The sequence below is a fragment of the Neovison vison genome, chromosome 3 (assembly GCF_020171115.1).
Source record: "Neovison vison isolate M4711 chromosome 3, ASM_NN_V1, whole genome shotgun sequence".
Classification (NCBI taxonomy): domain Eukaryota; kingdom Metazoa; phylum Chordata; class Mammalia; order Carnivora; family Mustelidae; genus Neogale; species Neogale vison.
In genome coordinates, this window is record NC_058093.1 from 60521402 (window position 1) to 60540009 (window position 18608).

Consider the following 18608-nt stretch of genomic DNA (forward strand, 5'->3'; position numbering starts at 1 on the left):
GAATACCATTTGCCTCAGCCTAATATAATCTCTGGTCTGACTTTCTTCCGCTGTGATTTCTTTCTTCCTCTCTCTCTTCTCTCTCTCTTTCTTTCTTTCTTTTTTAAATAGAAAAAAAAAAAAAAAAGACAAAGAATCAAACTAGATATTACACAAAACTGAGGGGAAAAAAGGCTTTTGCTTTCAAAGTCAAATTTAATCTCCTTTGCAATGTAATATAGGTAAGGATAGGAAACTTCACTCTGAAATCCAAAAATCCTTATATTTGTACAAATGTTTTATTTGATAAAATGCAGCTTATGGAAATTTTTGGTCTCTGGGTATGCATAAGTTTTTTGCATTGAAAAAGCAAAGCCAAAGGTGGAAGGTTAAAAAAAAAATAAGTAGGTAAACACCAATAAAGCAGGCAAAGAAGAGAGGTGGTATCATTAGAATAATGTGATGAAAATAGGTGTACAAATTCTTCATCTCGTTGGCACTATTGCAAAGGGAAAAAGATCTTGAACAAATCAGTCTTTTATTTATATTTGCACCAAGTACGTCTTCTAACATTCCCCTTTCTTCTCTTTAGAGTTCTTCCAGAGAACCTGAGATTTTAGGGAGTTCTACTAAAGTGCATGTTACAAAGAGGCCTTTATTAGAGAGGGCATGAATGGAGTTCTGAGTGAGGCTACAAAAGCCCTACATTTCTCTCGGGTATAATGGGGTGCTTTATAGGGAAGGAACACTGTCTTTGGGGTATGAAGGACATTTTAATACAACATCTATTGCAAGGGAACAAAGGAGTTATGTAGCTCACAAATTAGGGTATTCACATCCAGATATATTAGTGGTGGAGTTTAGAGAACTTGGAATTCAGTGGAAAATGATCTTGTTATCCAACACTGCACACTGTGGAATGTGGCATTCCTTGGATGTAAGTTGTATAGTCATCAGCATAGATTGTACAAGTCACAAATAACTGACATTCTGTGACTCTACAGCAATTAGCTACCAAAGATAGTAATTCTTAGTGGCACTAAAAATAAGATGAGACATCTATAATTAAGCAGGAAATGACAAATGCAATTCAAGATGCTATATGGTCTGGTTGTCTTAAGTCTCTCGGTAAAAATTGAAGATAATATTTTTTAAGAGGCATAAGGGGCATAAAATATACAACGTGGAACCCATGATTTATTATTATAGTATAAGTCACCATTTCAGAGGGGCAGTGAAATCCCAAATCTTCAGTGTGTGCTATGCCATGACTTAGAGCAGAGGAATAGGAATTGAGCATACTCAAGAAGTCAGCACCACCATATAGGAGCTTCGTGTCTAGTGAAGAGGCCAACAGACAATCTACAGTAATATAGTTCCTCCTCACCATTGAAATTAGTTCTATGTTGCTAATTCCACTTACTTCCAAACCTTGAGTTACTCTGCTAGTTGCCAACATTGGGACTGTTGACCACACACTCTTATACCCTGGGCTTCCCCACACTTAACCTTCATAAATTTACCCCAACTTCTTCTAACCATTCTTTTTTTTTTTTATCATATTTCTTGGACAGCTTTGCTTAAACCCACTCACTTAATGGATATATTCTTCTTTGTTCTATTCTCAAATCTTTGTTCTTTTCATCCTAAACCTTCTTCTTGGATAATCTCAACCATTCTCGTAGCTTTAATTATCCAAATGATGATGAGCTTGACTGTCCATGAGTCTTGATGTCTCCTCTGAGCTCACACTCAGGAAACACTTGGATCCCCCACAAGAACCCTGAATTCAAAGGTGAGTTCATATTATCTTCCCATAACTTCTACATTCAACTTATTATCTGTCTCCTGTAAATCTTTATCTTAGAATGACATCATCATCCTTTGCTTAAGTCAGAAGGCTATGAATCATTCTTCTTTTCTGTGCTTTGATACCAGTCATTTATTCCTATCCTAACTCTACAGATATATTTTCTCCCTATTTTCTCTCCCTTAGGTCAAGCCACCATAGTCTACCATTAGGATAAGTGCAACAGACTTCTATCTGGTCTCTTTACTTCTAGGCATATTATCATCTTATGCTTTCCCACCAGTATTCTTTCTAAGATACACATCTTGCTATGACAAATGTGTAAGTGGCTTATGGAAGGTGAAAGAGAAGGCAGAGATGATACATAATATTTTTCATAGCATGATAGTAGGAGTATTCATTGAATCCATTAGCAAATCTTATTGGTTCTATCATTTAAATTTGATTGAAATCAGATTCTCTGCATGAAATATGGCATTAGTCCTTAATTGTTCCCACTGCATAAATCCTTATCATCCTAAAGTCTATTTTTAAGAGAACAGTCATACTGTTAATCTCTGGCAGACTGTTTTGGGTTTCTACACGAAAGGCTCTTAGGATGTTCCCATTTTATTCAAAGGAAGGTCAAACTCTTAATGGCCTGCAAGGTCCTACCTAACTAAGTCCCCTAGGACAACCTGTCTGATTTCACCACCACCACTACCACCCATCCCCCACTCCCTGCCGCAGATGCATTCTTTCTCAGAGACTCAATACATACATAGCAATACAGATGAGGAGAATCAGGAAGACCAATACCAGGACCAATCTCAGGACCACAACCTGGCTCTACAATTATTGGCTTGGAGACTAAAGAAATTATTTTCTCTGTGAGTATCAGTTTCCTCATTTTTACACTAGGGTAAAATGTCCACTTCAGAGGTCTTTTGTCAGGAAATTAGGTATGTAATAAGCAATATGCCTGCTATAAAAAAATGTCTGTCATGCAAAAAGTGCTGTAAAATTTTATTCTTTTCTTCCATCTAATCTCTTTCAAAACCAATTCAAGGAGGATCTCCTATTTTTACCTAACACACAATTAATTTTTCTTCATATTTATTAATTTATAAGCCTAGTAGTTTGTACAACATCCTATGATAAAGATTAGATTTCAAAATGAATCTTTGTTGTTTGTGTTATTTTATCTTCAGAAAATTCACTGAATTGCCTTCTTTTATCATTATAATTTAAAAATACATAGAATTCTATTACCACCTATAATCTTACTATAGTTTCTTTTAATTATCTTAAATATTTCAATATAAGAACAAAATGCTGACATAACACTTGGAATTAATTTGAATTGTATTAAAATTTCCTAACAGAGTGTCAAGATATGTTCATTATATGAGGGAAGAGCTCAGTTATTTAGGTTATAGACTTCACAGCAATGTCATGAGTTTCATACTCCACATTTGGAAGACAAAACAGAATGGTTTGTGTTCAGATTCTAACAACAGCCTTTAATAGCTCCGTGACCTCAAGAACATCATCTAACCACTGTGAATCTCAGTTTCCTATTCCATAAAATGGAATAAATAATTTATAAATAGTATCCATTTCCCAGTAGAGTTTGAGAATTAAAGACGATATGCAAGTAAGTCAGCTCAATAATAGTAACTAACAGTTACAAAGGTAAGGGTAATACCCATAGTGGTAGCAGTGGAATTAGTCTCCTTATGATAAGATGAGGATTCTTGAAAGGAATGCTGAATGATCTTGAAAACCCTTTCTTATGATTACTCATTCGATTCTCCTAACGGAAAAACAAGTGTTTCTTTGCCCTCTGATTTCTATAATTTTTTGAACAGGAAAAAGCGATAAGAATATGCTGTCAAAGATTTTACAAAAACTAGGGAAGATTTAGAACATTCTTGCCACGGAGTATAAAGCTGTGAAACATTGTATTTATTTGGTAAATACTGAAGAAAAATGATAGATAAATCAAACTATAAAAACCTGTGCTGTAAGCAGCAGTAGTTTCTCCCAGGAGACAGCAAGAGTATAAAACAGAGAAAATATATATTAAATTAAGCCTCAGCTGAAATAAGTAGGAAAAAGCCTAATCAAAGAAGTTACACTTTTCTGCTTGTTTTTTTTTTTTTCATGTGTATGCACTTCCCATATCTCAACTTTTTAGTCATGAGGAGAATTATAACATAGAAGAATATTTTCTTAGCAAAAGTGACCATCAGAAAATTCAAACACTCTTGGGAAAAGGGCAAGATGGTCAGAATAATGTATAGAGTAGGAGGTTGGCACACATTTTTCATTCAATCTTCAGAGCTAGGGTCATTACTAGGTGAAAAGGCATTTAATACCTGCTGAAGAGAATATGTCATCATTAATGTGGTAAACAACTGGCCTATATTGCAATAATGTACTCTCTCTTTAGCTTAAATTTCACCAAACATATTATAATATTCTGCCACCGTATCACGTAATTCTTGCATGTAAATTAAGCATTGAATGTATTTTACTAGTCAGCATGAATGTGTTAGTGATTTTTAAAAATTAAAGGACAACACTCAAGCCTCTTCAGCAGACTCTTCTGAAACAGAGATGCATCATCATATGAAGGAAACAGCCGTGGAGAAACCAAATTTAGAAGACATGGGTTCCATTCTCAGCTCTAACACTCACTAGTTGTGTGCACCATTACACACACACACACACACACACACACACACCCAGTTGCTGAATACATATTATATGCCCTCGTGTCCAGTGGGGCAAAAAGCAGAGGAAAGGATAAATGTTCTATGGTCCCTGACCTCCATACTACAATACAATGGGATACATACACAAAGGTAAATGTATCCTTTATTTATTTTACACAAATTTATTAAAAGCCTCTATGTACCATGCAATAATCTAGGCACTGAAGAGAAAACACTGAACAGAATAGACCAATAAGCAAATAAATGAATAAAATAAAAACCTCACCTTAATGGATTTAATATCCTAACAAGCAGAAACAGGCAAAAACCAAAAGGTACTGTATGAAAGCTGGTGTGTTATAGATTTACAAGTTCAACGGAGAATACTATGCATGGAAGAGGATGGAGAATCAACTTCTAAATATATTGATGTCACTGAGAAGATGACACTCCATCCAAGACCTAAAGAAGGTGAGAAGAAAGTCAAGCAGGTATTTGGCAGAAGAGAATTCCAGGAAAGAACAGTAACAGCAAAGGTCCTGGGCAGGAACACATGTGATGTGTGCCTGCGAAGTGTTGCTAGGTTCTCGTAACCAAAGCAGAGGGGGCAAGGGGATGAGATTGAAGAGATGCAGGAAGGTCCAGATTGCCCAGCATCCTGGAGACAAGTTTGTGAACAGATCTCCTATGGTATCACAGCAATACACTGTGTTGAGGATAGAATGTAGGGGGAGAAGGGCAGAAAGAGGGAGACCCATAAAACACTCTAAGAACAATGCATGAGAGATGATAATGGCCTTGCAGCAATAGAAGTTATCAGAAGTTATGATTCTGTGTAGGTCATGAAGGTAATGTAGCAGCTGCCTACGAACCACGAGCAGAGACGTCAGATTGAAACCTACTTTGCCGATACCTTGCTCTTGGATTTCCCAGTCTCTAGAACTGTTGAGTCACACATTTCTGTTGTTTAAGACACCTGGTCTCTGCTATGTTGTTATGGCAGCCTGAACAGACTTCCACACATGGTGTATCTTTCTTCACCCTTTACATTTCTTACTACTTTTTTTAAAATTTTTCAAGTTAAATTATATTTAACATACAGTGTTATATTAGTTTCAGATGTACAATATAATGAGCCAACAGTTTTTCACATTACTCAGTGCTCATCATGTTAAGTGTAGTCCCTATCTGTCACCAAACAATGTTATTATAATATTATTGACCATGTTCCCTCTGCTGTAACTTTTGATGTTCCCTGACTAGAGTGTCAGGGAATTATGAAGATGGAAGGACTTAAGTAAACTGTGGAGAAATTAGATGAAATATAAATATTAGATAAATATTACATGAAATATAAAACACTAATAACAAGGGAGGTTGTTTGGTATTGAGCTAGAAATGACAGTGAACTTAAAAGGTTGTGGTGGGTCATGAGGATGGGTAGACAAAAAACACCATTATAAAGAACTTTTCATAATAAATAGGATGTAGATTTTTGTCCAAGCAGTCATAAAAGGCTATTAAATATGGTGTTAGAAGGTGGAAAAGGGACAGTGACGTATTCCCCAAAACTGAGAAAGCACTTTGAGACCAGAAAATGAAGGAGGCCAGTCCGTACAGTTTACATAGAGTTTCTTTCTGTCAACTTACTGACAGGGATGATCAGGGAGAGAACAATCCACAGCAGCTGCACAGTTATTCTCCACAAAATCCAGACCTTAGTCCACAGATTCTACAGAGTGAGGGGACACACAGAAGGGCATTGTAGTGTAGTGTAGTGTAGAGAACGGGGAGTTTGCACGCATCTCAAAGGACTTGCATACACCTGACAGCTAACCTTTAATTAGATCGTTGGCACCACCTATACATGGGGAAGGGGAAGACTGTTATTTCTAACGATTTGTGGGAGGCCAAAATAAGCTTCTCCTGTTGCTGGCTCTGAGGGGCATTTCTAAGGCACGTAAGTTAATCTCAAAGTGATCTGGAACATGTAGCCCCGAGAGAGATCACTGAGCAAACAGGAACTAGATGGAAGGCCAAAGATGGAGTCAGTATTGTCAACAGTCCTATATATGGGCACAATAAAACGTGGATGTTTCCGAGATCAGACGAGATTGGGCGCGTTCAGGGTGGTATGGCCGTAGACGGATGTTTCAAAGAATGTGAGTGTGCTATTAATCAATGGATGGTTTAGAATATATAGTCTGAAAACCAGGAAACAATTTCAGAGACTACTTTGATGATCCAGAAATAAAGTGATAAAAGTCTGAAATCTTAAAATTTGGACACAGAAATAAAATGAAGAAAATCAAACTGAATTATTATAATAATTTAATAATTTATTCTAATGCATTATTTTAAATCAAAGTTTAATTAATATACATGTTATATTACTTCAAGGGGTACAACATGATTCAACAATTCTATACATTACTCAGTGCTCATCACAAGTGTACTCTTAATCCCCTGTATCTTTTTCACCCATTACCCCACCAACCTCCCCTTTGGCAACTGTCAGTTTGTTCTCAGTATTTAAAAGTTGGGGTTTTGTTGGTGGTGCATGTATTTTCTCATGTTTGTAGCTTTTGCTTTCCTTAGGTAAATGCCCAGGAGTAGAATTACTAGATCATATGGTAGTTCTGTTTTTAGTATTTTAGAAACCTCCATACCTTTCCACAGAACCTGCACCAGTTTGCATTCCCACCAACAGTTCACTAGTGTTCCTTTTTCTCCATATCCTTACCAACACTTATTGTTTCTTGTGGTTTTGATTTTAGCTATTCTGACAAGCACGAGGTGTTATCTCATTATAGTTTTGATTTGCATTTCCCTGATGATTAGTAATGTTGAACATCTTTTTATGCATCTACTGGCCATTTGCATTTCTTTTTTGGAAAAATGTTTGTTTGGGTCTTCTGCTTATTTTTTAATTGGATTATTTGGGGGAAGGATGTTGAGCTGTGTAAGTTCTTTATGTATTTTGGATATTAACCTGTTAACAGATATTATATTTGCGAATATCTTCTCCCATTTAGCGCAGGTTGGCTTGTTGTTTTGTTGATGATTTTCTTCACTGTGCAAGAGGTTTTTATTTTGGTGTAGTTCCAATATCTTGTTTTGCTTTTGTTTCCCTTGCTTGAGGAGACATGTCTAGAAAAATGTTGTTATGGCCAATGTGAAAGAAATTACTACCTATGTTTTCTTCTAAGGGTTTTATGGTATGAAGTCTTACATGTAGGGATTTAACTCAGTTTGAGTTTATTCCATCCTTTTAATCTATATGTCTTTTTATTTAAAGTGAGTTTCTTATAGACAACATATAGTTGGGTTTTATATTTTGATCCAGTCTGACAATTTCTCTTTTAATTCGTGTATTTAGATCACTGACATTTAAAGTGATTATTGAGGGGTGCTTGGGTAGCTCAGTTATTTGAGCATCCAACTCTTGGTTTCTCTCAGATAATGATCTCAGAGTCAAGGGATCAAGCCCCACATCAGACTTCACACTTGGTACAGAGTCTGCTTGAGATTCCATCTCTTTGCCACTCCCTCTGCTCTTTCTCTCTCTAAAGTAAAATGAATAAATAAAATCTCTAAAAATAAATAAATAAAGTGATTATTGATGTTGTTGGATTAATATCTAGTACATCTGTCACTGTTTTCTAATCATTGCCCTTGTTCTTTGTTTTTATTTTTGTTTTCTCTCTCTCTTTTTTCTTTTTTTTTTGTCTTTTTGGTTTTAATTGAGCATCTTATATGATTAAATTTTCTCTTTTTTCTTAGCATATTCTTTATATATTTTTTTAAAACTTTTTAGTGCTCACTGTAGGGTTTGCAATACACTTTTATAGCTAAACCAACAACACTCTACCACTTCACACACAGTGTAAGTACTTTATAATAACAAAATAAGCTAATTCCTATATTGCCCTTGTAGTATTACTGTCATTCATTTCGCCTCTACATAAGCAGACATAAGTGTGTGTACGTGTGTGTGTATAAACTGATCTAATATTGGGGCACCTGGGTGGCTCTGTTGAGCCACTAACTCTTTGTTTTGGCTCAGGTCATGATCTCTGGGTCATGGTCTCCAGTCAGGAGGTTGAGCCCCCCTCCCGCTTCCATTGAGCCTTATGTCTGGCTCCAGACTCAGCAGGGAGTCTGCTTTTCCTCTCCCTTTCCCTCTGTTCACCCCTCAAGCACAGATTATCTCTCTGAAATTAATAAATATTTTTTAAAAAACTGATACATTGTTTCATTATTGTTTTGAAAAAACAAATATTATCTGTTAAATCAATTGAGAATAAGAAAAATAAGTTTTTATTTTGTTCTCACTTTTTCTTTCTTTGATGCTCTTCCTTTCATTACACAGATTCACGTTTCTGACCTACATCATTTTCCTTCTCTCTGAAGAACAACATTTCTCACAAGGCAGGTCTACCAGCAACAAAGTTCCTCAATTTTTGTTTGTCTGGGGAAAACTTTATTTCTCCTTTACTTTTGAAGGATACAGAATTCCAAGTTGTTGTTTTTTTTTTTTCTTCTTCCCTTAACATCTAAACTATTTTACTCCAGTCTCTGCTTGCTTGCATGATTTCTGAGAAATCAAATATAATTCTCATCTCTGGCTTCTTTTAAGATTTTATCTGTGATTTTCTGAAGTTTGAATATTATATGCCTACATGCAGAGATTTCTTTCTTTCTTTCTTTCTTTCTTTCTTTCTTTCTCTTTATTTTCATCTATCCTGATTGGTGTTCTCTGAGATTCCTGGATCTGTGGTTTTGTGTCTGACATTAGTTTGGGGGAAATTCTTACTCACTATTGCTTCATATGTTGCTACTTTCTTCTTCTTCTGGTAGTCCTATACATATGTTTGACTTTTGGCAATTGTCTCACAAACCTTGAAATTGATATTCTACTCTTTTTCCCTTTCTTCTTCTTCTGGTAGTCCTATACTTATGTTTGATTTTTGGCAATTGTCTCACAAACCTTGAAATTGATATTCTACTCTGTTTTCCCAAATTTTCTTCCTTTTGCTTTTTCATTTCAGAAGTTTTTGTTGACATAGCCTCAAGCTCAGAGATTTTTTCCTCATGTGTCCAGTCTACTAATGAGTCCATTAAAGGCATTCTTCATTTCTGTTACAGTGTTTTTATCTTTAGCATTTCCTTTGATTCTTACTGGAGGATTTTTTTTTTTTTCAGCATTTAGTGTGAGAAGCTAATCAAGCTTATAGAGGTAAAACTCACCAAAATACTGAGACCCGTCCTAGAACTGCACTCCCCTGGGCTTTTAACTCTCAGACTTACTAACTCTAGCCTCTCACTCTCCCTCAGTGGCAGTTCAGGTTCACTATTTCCCATAGCAGTTTCTTCTAGCAGGTAGGTTATGATTCTCTGTACCCATTTGTCTGTTTCTCCAAATTTTAGGGGAAGTTTTTGGGCCTATCACCTCACTTTTCTGACAGATCTAGAAAGAGTTGTTGATTTTTCAGGATTTTTTTTTTTTAAGATTTTATTTATTCACTTGAGAGAGAGAGAAAGAGAGAGGTCACAGGTAGGCAGAGAGGCAGGCAGAGAGAGAGGGGAGGAAGCAGGCTCCCCACTGAGCAGAGAGACCGATGTGGGCCTCAATCCCAGGACCCTGAGATCATGACCCACGTCGAAGGCAGAGGCCTAACCCACTGAGCCACCCAGGCAACCAGGATTTTTTATTTGTTTGTTTTTTCATTGTCGTTAGGATAGAATGACAACTTCCAAAAATCCTTACATGCCAGAACCAAAACAAAAGTCAGAAGTGGCTTTTTAAATAAATTTCTAGACTCTTTTGTTCAGTTATTTTTCCTAAAGGTAGAGGTAGACAAAAATGTGCTATTGAGTTTTCTTTTATTTTAATTTCATCTAGTTGCATTTGTAATATTTATTGGACAATTACTACAATCTAGATTGACATTTACAGTTTTATAGTGCAACTCTCAAGTTTTTTAAAGCAACCATAGCATCATGGCATCATATTTATTTACTATTGGTTAGGCTTTTTAGTTGCAAGCCATAGAAACTTTGCATGGTTTACTTAAACAGTAAAAGATATTTATTGAAGGGATGCAGTTTTTATTTAGCATAAATAACAACCTAGAACACAAGGCCTTGCAAGAACCCAAGGGTGGAAAGACACAGCCAAATCTTCTCTTGCTCTATTTAGGATGTCACCTAAGAACCCCAATGTGATCCTACTGCTAAGTCCTCAACTTCACCAGTTTTTCCATAAAAGTAACCTCAAGAGGATTTAACCTTTGTCTCATGCCCCCAAGATTCAGGCTTTAAGGTAGAACCATAGGTCACTTGCCTTCTTCTCTAGGGGTGTGTAGAAGTGAATCAATACTATGAATGCCATTTGCATTTGTCATTGGAAGGCACTGTGTGACTTTTATAGCAAATCTACCCTTTTGTTATGCTTAAACTAATAATAAACACAAAATAAAACTAATAATAAAAATAAAATAAAACTAGTAATTATTTGAGGCCATAATAACTATTAGTTGGGGAAGTAGCTCAAATGCCTGCTGGGTGTCATTAACCATCTACATAGAGATAATCAAATGCTAGTTAACCAAAGATTAAAGAGCATTTACTAGGTAGTCTGTTGTGGTTTGCAAGGAGATCTAAAATCAGAGATTTGGGCAGAAGTTTAAAGTTGCTTATCATAAGCTTTTAAAAATTATCTGAACCTGTTCGGTCAGAAAATTGGGCTGCAAATCCCATGATACTAAATATTTCTTATAAGATATCAAGAGTAAATAGGTTTAAATTGGGTTGGAAATTCTGCAAGAACAGCACTTTTTACAGTAGTGCTGTGTTTCTGACTGACACTTGTCTTAATCCCAGGCCATACATGAACCGCTTCATGAAATGTGGGGCATCAAATAGATTATCAAACTTTTTGAACTACACAAAGAGACAAAAACAAGAAAACTTGATTTAAGAGAATTTTAAAAATTTTAATTTAATTTCAAGATTCCTTTATTCAAGCCCAATTGTTCAATTCTTATCATAGTATGACCATAAAACAGTGTAACCTTAAAAAATTAAGTTATCCATATGAGTTGTCACTTCAATTTTTCACCCATTCATTTTGTCTCTGGTCCTGTAGACAATATCACTTTTGTATCTCTATCTCTTTCTGCTATGGGGTACAAACCATATGACAGCAGAGTTTCAAAACTGCTAAGCATCGTGGAAAAGGTAATATTCACATTAAAGAAAAGCACAGGAGCTGGTATCTGTTCCCCTGATGTTTACTTTCAAAGATTCTTTGGGTTGCCCTGATTGCATACCCAGCCCCTACCACAGGGCAGCTCCCTGATGTTTGGCTAAAGAGTCATTTGAAGAACAAATACCCGAAAGCGAATTTGGGCTGTAAATTAATATGCACCTGCATTAGGAAGGTCTTTCTGGCATTCGGTATTTTTAACTGAAATGAAAAACAATTTCCAAGAGAGTAAGAATTAGAAACTCCCATTGTAAATTGAATGCATTTAATTATAGGATAGTGATTATTTCCAATAGAAGAAAAATAAAATGTTTGAATGTTAGAGGAGTATGATTTGGGAATATTCTAACAGGAGAAAGAAGGGATTAATGGAATCCAAGGAAAGCTACATTTCAAAAAGAAAAGAAAGTGCATATTATTCCTTTCATCTAACTGGTCAGTTAGTATAGGTGCATATAAATGCAGTAAATAAGAAACATTCAGTAATTTGCATTGAGCATGTACTATGTGATGATGCTACTCAGATTAAACAAAAACAAAACCAAAAAAACATGGTCCCTACCTTCAAGAGTTCACATGTTAGTGTAGGAAGGCAGAAATGCAAACAAATGAATCAAAGAGACAAAATGCAAAGAAATAGTATTTTTTATAGGAACTGTAAAATATTTTTTAAGATGGGCTTATTCAGAATCCTATATTTTAACGTTTCCATAATTTTAACCAAATGAGTATCATTTTATTTGATTTGACATCAGAGTAAAACAAATAATCCCAAACTCCACAAACCTGGGCTCCATGCCATGTGTATAGTGTTGTTGTTTTTTTTTTAACCTAGACATCAAAAGAGAAATTATACTTCTCACATTTCATAATTCTTTTGAGTAATGACTAGATTGTATTTTCATATCTTTAAAGAACAACAACAGTTTTGCTGGCAATAGACAGTTGACTTAGATAAAACCCAGTCCTTGCCTGGGAGACTCTATCAATAAAGAGAAAATGAAAGACACTGGGAAAAGGTGTATGACTCACATTTTGGGAAAGTAGCTGTTGTTAGTTTCAATTTTCTTCAATTAGGATGAATGGTAGTAAGGATGTTAACCCCGTCATTCTGGCTTTAGTCCAACTTGGGTAATTACATTCTGCCTCCTTAAATTCTCTTTGGGTCCAAAGAGAGCTTTCATTCTCACCTCACACTGTTTTGCAATGCTGCTGCACACAGCTAAATGGAGTCCACATTTACCTGTGGGGAAGGCAGCATCTCTGGTGAAAACTTGATCCTTCTGCATAGTATTTGTATAAATTCACTTTGGGGGTAAAGGTTTTAGAACACATAATGTCATAAAGAAAAAGAAATCGTATGGCATTCTTAACTAAAGATACCAAAAAAGAAAAATAAAAGAAAAAAAATCCAATAGAACGAATTGTCTCTGACAGGGTCTCTGCAAGTAAAGGGAGATTTTTGAGCTTGCCCTGGCTGTAAATGTAAGATCATTATCATTAGATCTTTAAAATACCAACAAGCAAAATATGAAGATTTAAAGTCACCTTTAAAATCACCCCAAAAGTTCAGTGTCAATTATCTACAATCAATGTCATTCTCCTTGGCTAGAAATTGGTACCAGAGAATAAATTCTAAGAGGAAAATTTAAAAGTACAATTGATGCTGACAGATTATCAATGGAAGTGCATTTCTAAGTCATGCTCATCTATGCACCAAACCTCTGTTTATTTCTCTGCTCCACCTGCTTTGCACTTTGGCCACATTTTTGTAGGGACATTAGACATTGTTCAAGAGTAACCTTTACTACATATACTTAAAACCCTTTCTGTGAGATTTCATTTGGAGATATGCATTGAGCTCCATGCACTGTGAGATGGGAAAGTTTTTTGTAAACATTCAAATTTTCCACAGAAACCTCCTTCTCTTTGTAACACCTATGAAGAAAGCCACTGAACATGAACATCCTTTTTTTATAAAAATCTATTAATTGCTTTTATTTATTTATTTTTAATTTAAATTTGAATAACCGACATATAGAACATCATTAGTTTCAGATGTAGATGATCCTTTGCATCCTTAAAGACTCAATTTTTAATGATACTATATGTGTATTATACTTATGTGCCATATACCTATGTATTATAGCTGTGATACAGTTACCCATATAAAATGAGTATCAGTTTCAAGGTATATTAAGCCAAAAATTGACAAACTGGCAAGAAAAAATGACATAAAACACTAAAAGATAATTGGAGAAAAGACAGGTACAGGTGATCTGTAAAGATGAAAAGAGCACAGAAAACTTTCAAAAGTGAAGAAGGAAACATTTTCAATGTCACAGAAATTTCAGTTAAGTAACTAGCATACAACATTTTTTTGGCAATTAAATTGTCAAAATATGGCAACACATTATTAATGAGGATGTATTGAAGTAAATACTAGTACATTGTTGGTAGGAATATAAATTGACACAATCCATTTGGTAAGCAGTCTGGGAATATTTATTCAGAGTCTTAAAAGAGTCCTGATCCTAGTAATCCTATCTCTAGAAATATATTTTAGGAAGATAATCTTTTTAACAGATAAAGATGTTTATGGTAGCCAAACATAAATTTGCAATCAATCAATCAATAAGTAGAAGGGAGAGTAAATACCCAATAATAGCCCCTAGAGAGCTTACATTTGTTTGAGTGAGATAAAAAATTAATAACAAATGTGATATATGTCACTTACATTGTTTGTTAAATGGTAATAAGTGTTAAAAGAGAAAAAAAAAAAAAGAGAAGGTAGAGCAGGGTAAGGGGGAATGTGAGTACTAAAGGGGAAGGCTGTATTATTAAGCAGAGTAGTCAGGGTAAGCATCATTTAAAAAGAGATGCTGAGCAAAGCTTGAAGCATATAAGAAAGTTAGCCTCACAAGTACTCATAGAAAGACAATTCCAGTGAAAAGGTAGAGCCATACAGCAGAGTCCCTAAGTAATAACTTGCCTGTGTTGTTCAAGGAATAACACAAAGGTCAGTATGATCCAAACAGAGTGAGCTAAGGGGAGAGGGTTCTCCATGTGGGTAAAGAAGCAAAAGATAGCCAGAGCTTGAAGTCCTATGAGCCATTGTAATGACTTGGACTTTCAGTTGGAATGGCATGGAGAACCAGACATGAGTTGTGAGTAGAAGAATGACATAGTCTGACATATTTTAACAGTATCAATCCTGCTGCTTTGTTGAGAACAAACTATTGTTGGCAAGAATAGAAGCAGAGTGGTTTCTTAAGGAAACTATTGTGAAGCAATCCAAGTGTCCATCCTTAGATGAAGGGATAAAGAATATATGTGGATAAAATGATTATATTATATAAATGGATATATAATGGGTTATTACTCAGCCAAAAAAAAAAAAAAAAAAAGGAATGAGATCTTGCCATCTGCAACAATATGGGTGAACCTAAAGAGCATAATGCTAAGTGAAATAAGTCAGTTGAGAAAGACATATACTGCATGATTTCACTCATAGGTGGAAATGAGAAACAAAACAAATGAACAAGAAAAAAAGAGTCAAACAGGAAAAAAAGAAAAAAACTCAACAAAACAAAAATGTCTTAAATATAGGGAACAAACTGGTGGTTGCCACAGGGAATATTGGTGAGAGAATGGGTAAAATAGGTGACGGGATGAAGAGTACACTTATGATGAGCACTGAGGAATAGATAGAATTATTGGATCATTATATTGTATACCTGAAAATAATAGAACACTGTATATTAATTATACTTGAATTAAAAATAGATTTAAGTAAAAAGAAGCTATTATGTTTATATAGACATAGGATAATTTTGGCCTTGCCTAGGGTTTGGCAGAAGAAGTGAGAAGAAGTGATCAGATTATGAAAACATTTTGAAAAGATTAATAGAATTTTCTAACAAACTTGATGTGTGGGGTAAAAGAAAGAGTCATGAATGACTACAGGGGTTTTGGCCTGAACAACTGGAAGGGTAGAGTTGAGGTCAACCAAGCTTGAAGGGCAGAAGGAACAGGTTTGAAGGTGAGAAAATCAGAAACTCCATTTTAGCATGGTGATTTGAGATGTCCATTAGACATGGACAGAAAGACGTTGACTTGATAGTTCAATTTATGAGTCTAGAATACAGGCAGAAGTCTGGTTCAGAGAGACAAATTTGAGAGTCATAAAAAATTTAAAAAGTGGTTTTGTCAACATTAAGTTATCATATAAAGTGAAGACTCTGGATGAGATCACCAGAAAAGTAAATGTACATGGAGAAGAGAGAGGTACAAGGACAGAGCTCTGGGGTTCCTCAACATTAAGGAATCAGAAAGGAGCAATCAATGAAGTAGAGAAAAACATGTGTGGTTTTTCTGAATTTGAATGAGGATAGTACATGAGAAAGGAAGCAGTGATTGGACAATCATGCTCCCGCTAATTGCGTGATGCTGATAATCAAGATGAAGACTGAGAATTGATAGTGGTGTTTAGTCATATAAAGGTCATTGGTAACTGACTAAAGTAGTTTTTGCGGAGTCTTGGGGATCAAATCTTGTTTGAACAAGGTCTAAGATAATCTGTTAAGAGGAACAGAGCCATCTCTATCAAAGACAATCGCTTCAAAAATTTAAAAAAAAGTTTTTCTATGACTTGTGATTATCTTTGATGATTATTTGCTTCCATTTTATTTATTCCTACTTTAGCTATATTCTGAAAACATTTACCTAAATTATATAACAGCTCTAAATACAACTCATTTACCTCCAGTATAGATGAACATAAGACATTCTGTCTAAATTTCATGCCTTGTAGTTAGTATTTAGATTTAGATTAAATCTAATCTAGTTACTATTTAGATTACATTGTAGTACAATGTTACTCATAAGATCTTAATCAATATTGTTATTAGAAGAAAAACAAGTGTACAATTGGCCCTGCCCATTCATAAAGCTTTAAGAACTTAGCTATTCTAAGTAAGATATGCTAAAATCCTATTTTGACCTTGAGCCATAATTATGGTATTAGTTTTGATATTAGGGCTTCATAGGATTAATGTCTATGGAGGATACTGGACAAGATTAATCCTTCAGAGGCTGCTCTGAATACTCAAGTGTTGTCAGGTCTTCACAAATGGCATGTGGGATGGTGATGGGGGATGGCAGCTCTTAGCCAGTTTTCAAATGTTAGCTCTCTTAAGGATGGTGCTCTTACCTCAAACCTTTCCCACCTAATAGTCCACTCAATAGTTTAAGAGTCCCTAACACTCTGGCAAAAAGATCAAACAAAGGAAAGAGATTGTTCTCTTAGGGTCACGGGGGATATTGTTGAGGGTGGGCAAAGCAAAATAACAAGAAGAAAAAAAATGAAAGAAGAAATTAAAAAGAACAAATTAAGGATACTAAGAATTTTTCTTAATATTCACTTACCTTGCAAAATTGCATGTGATCAATCCCCTCAAAACCAGTTTATTTGCCATTACTGAAATTTCTGCTCTCCTAAGAGTTGCCAGCTTGTCTCCTTAGGTTGCTCTGCAGAATCCCACAGGCATGATATGATATTATATTCAACTTTATTCTAAAAAGATATTTGAAGTTCTCTGAAGAAACACTGAGACACCAAGAGCGAAAACAAAACAAAACACAAAACAAACAAACAAAAGCACACAAAGATAAATTATCAGGGCAAAAGGGAAACCATTCAAATCATAATTATTCTAATATAAAGTGTTTTGTATGCCACCAATGGTGTCATATACGGTACATTCTCCTATTTAATCTTCACAGCAACTCTATGAGGAATGTATTTTTTAGTTTCTAATTTTCAGATGAAGAGATGAAGAGTTAGAGAATTTAAGTTACTTGACTTAGATCATGGGGCTTATAAATGCCAAGAGCTGGGATCTAGTCCCTGGTTGGCTGACTCCAGATTTAATGCACCTCTCCATCTAGAGGTTAAATTGCATGAAATATACAAGATAAAATTTTGTACAACTAAAAGGACTGAGCTTATGGTTGGAGTAATGATCCCAATGGCCAAAGGAAAGAAGAAAACAGAATAATACCAAGATGTATGTATGGATAAAGCAAAATTTTTCTATTTCCACGCCCCCTACCCACAGAGCCACATATATATCTCCATGTATTCATAAAAAGGATATGTAGGATGTTGTGGATTCTATCCTCAACAACATCCTCTAATAAATGTAATATCAAGTTTATGTATTTTTGTTCATCAAGTCCCTCAAGGTAAGCCAATACAAAAATTAAAAATAGAAAATCCCTTCCTTCCATTTCAGGGAAGGAATGCAAACTAGTTGTGAAGCTCCATGATGGTCTGGCTAGATTCAAAGGTAACATTTAAAGTATCTGGGACATCTAATTATTTGTGGAGCATAACAAATAGCATGGAGGACAAGGGGAGATGGAGAGGAGAAGGGAGTTGAGGGAAATTGGAAGGGGAGGTGAACCATGAGAGACTATGGACTCTGAAAAACAATCTGAAGGTTGTGAAGGGGTGGGAGGTTGGGGGAACCAGGTGGTGGGTATTAGAGAGGGCACGGATTACATGGAGCACTGGGTGTGGTGTAAAAACAATGAATACTTATGCTGAAAATAAAAATAAAATAAAATAAATAAAATTAAAAAATAAAAGCACTGCAAAAAAATAAATAAATAAATAAAAATAAAGTATCTGGGACATCTAGAGGAATGTTTCTCAACTGGTGACATAGTTCACCACCTGCTTGTGGGAAGACGTATCTCAGGAGGAGAGCATGAGTTATAAAGATTATACAAACTTAAAATATTATTTAATATTCATAAAATTAAAATTAAATCCCCATTTCTGATA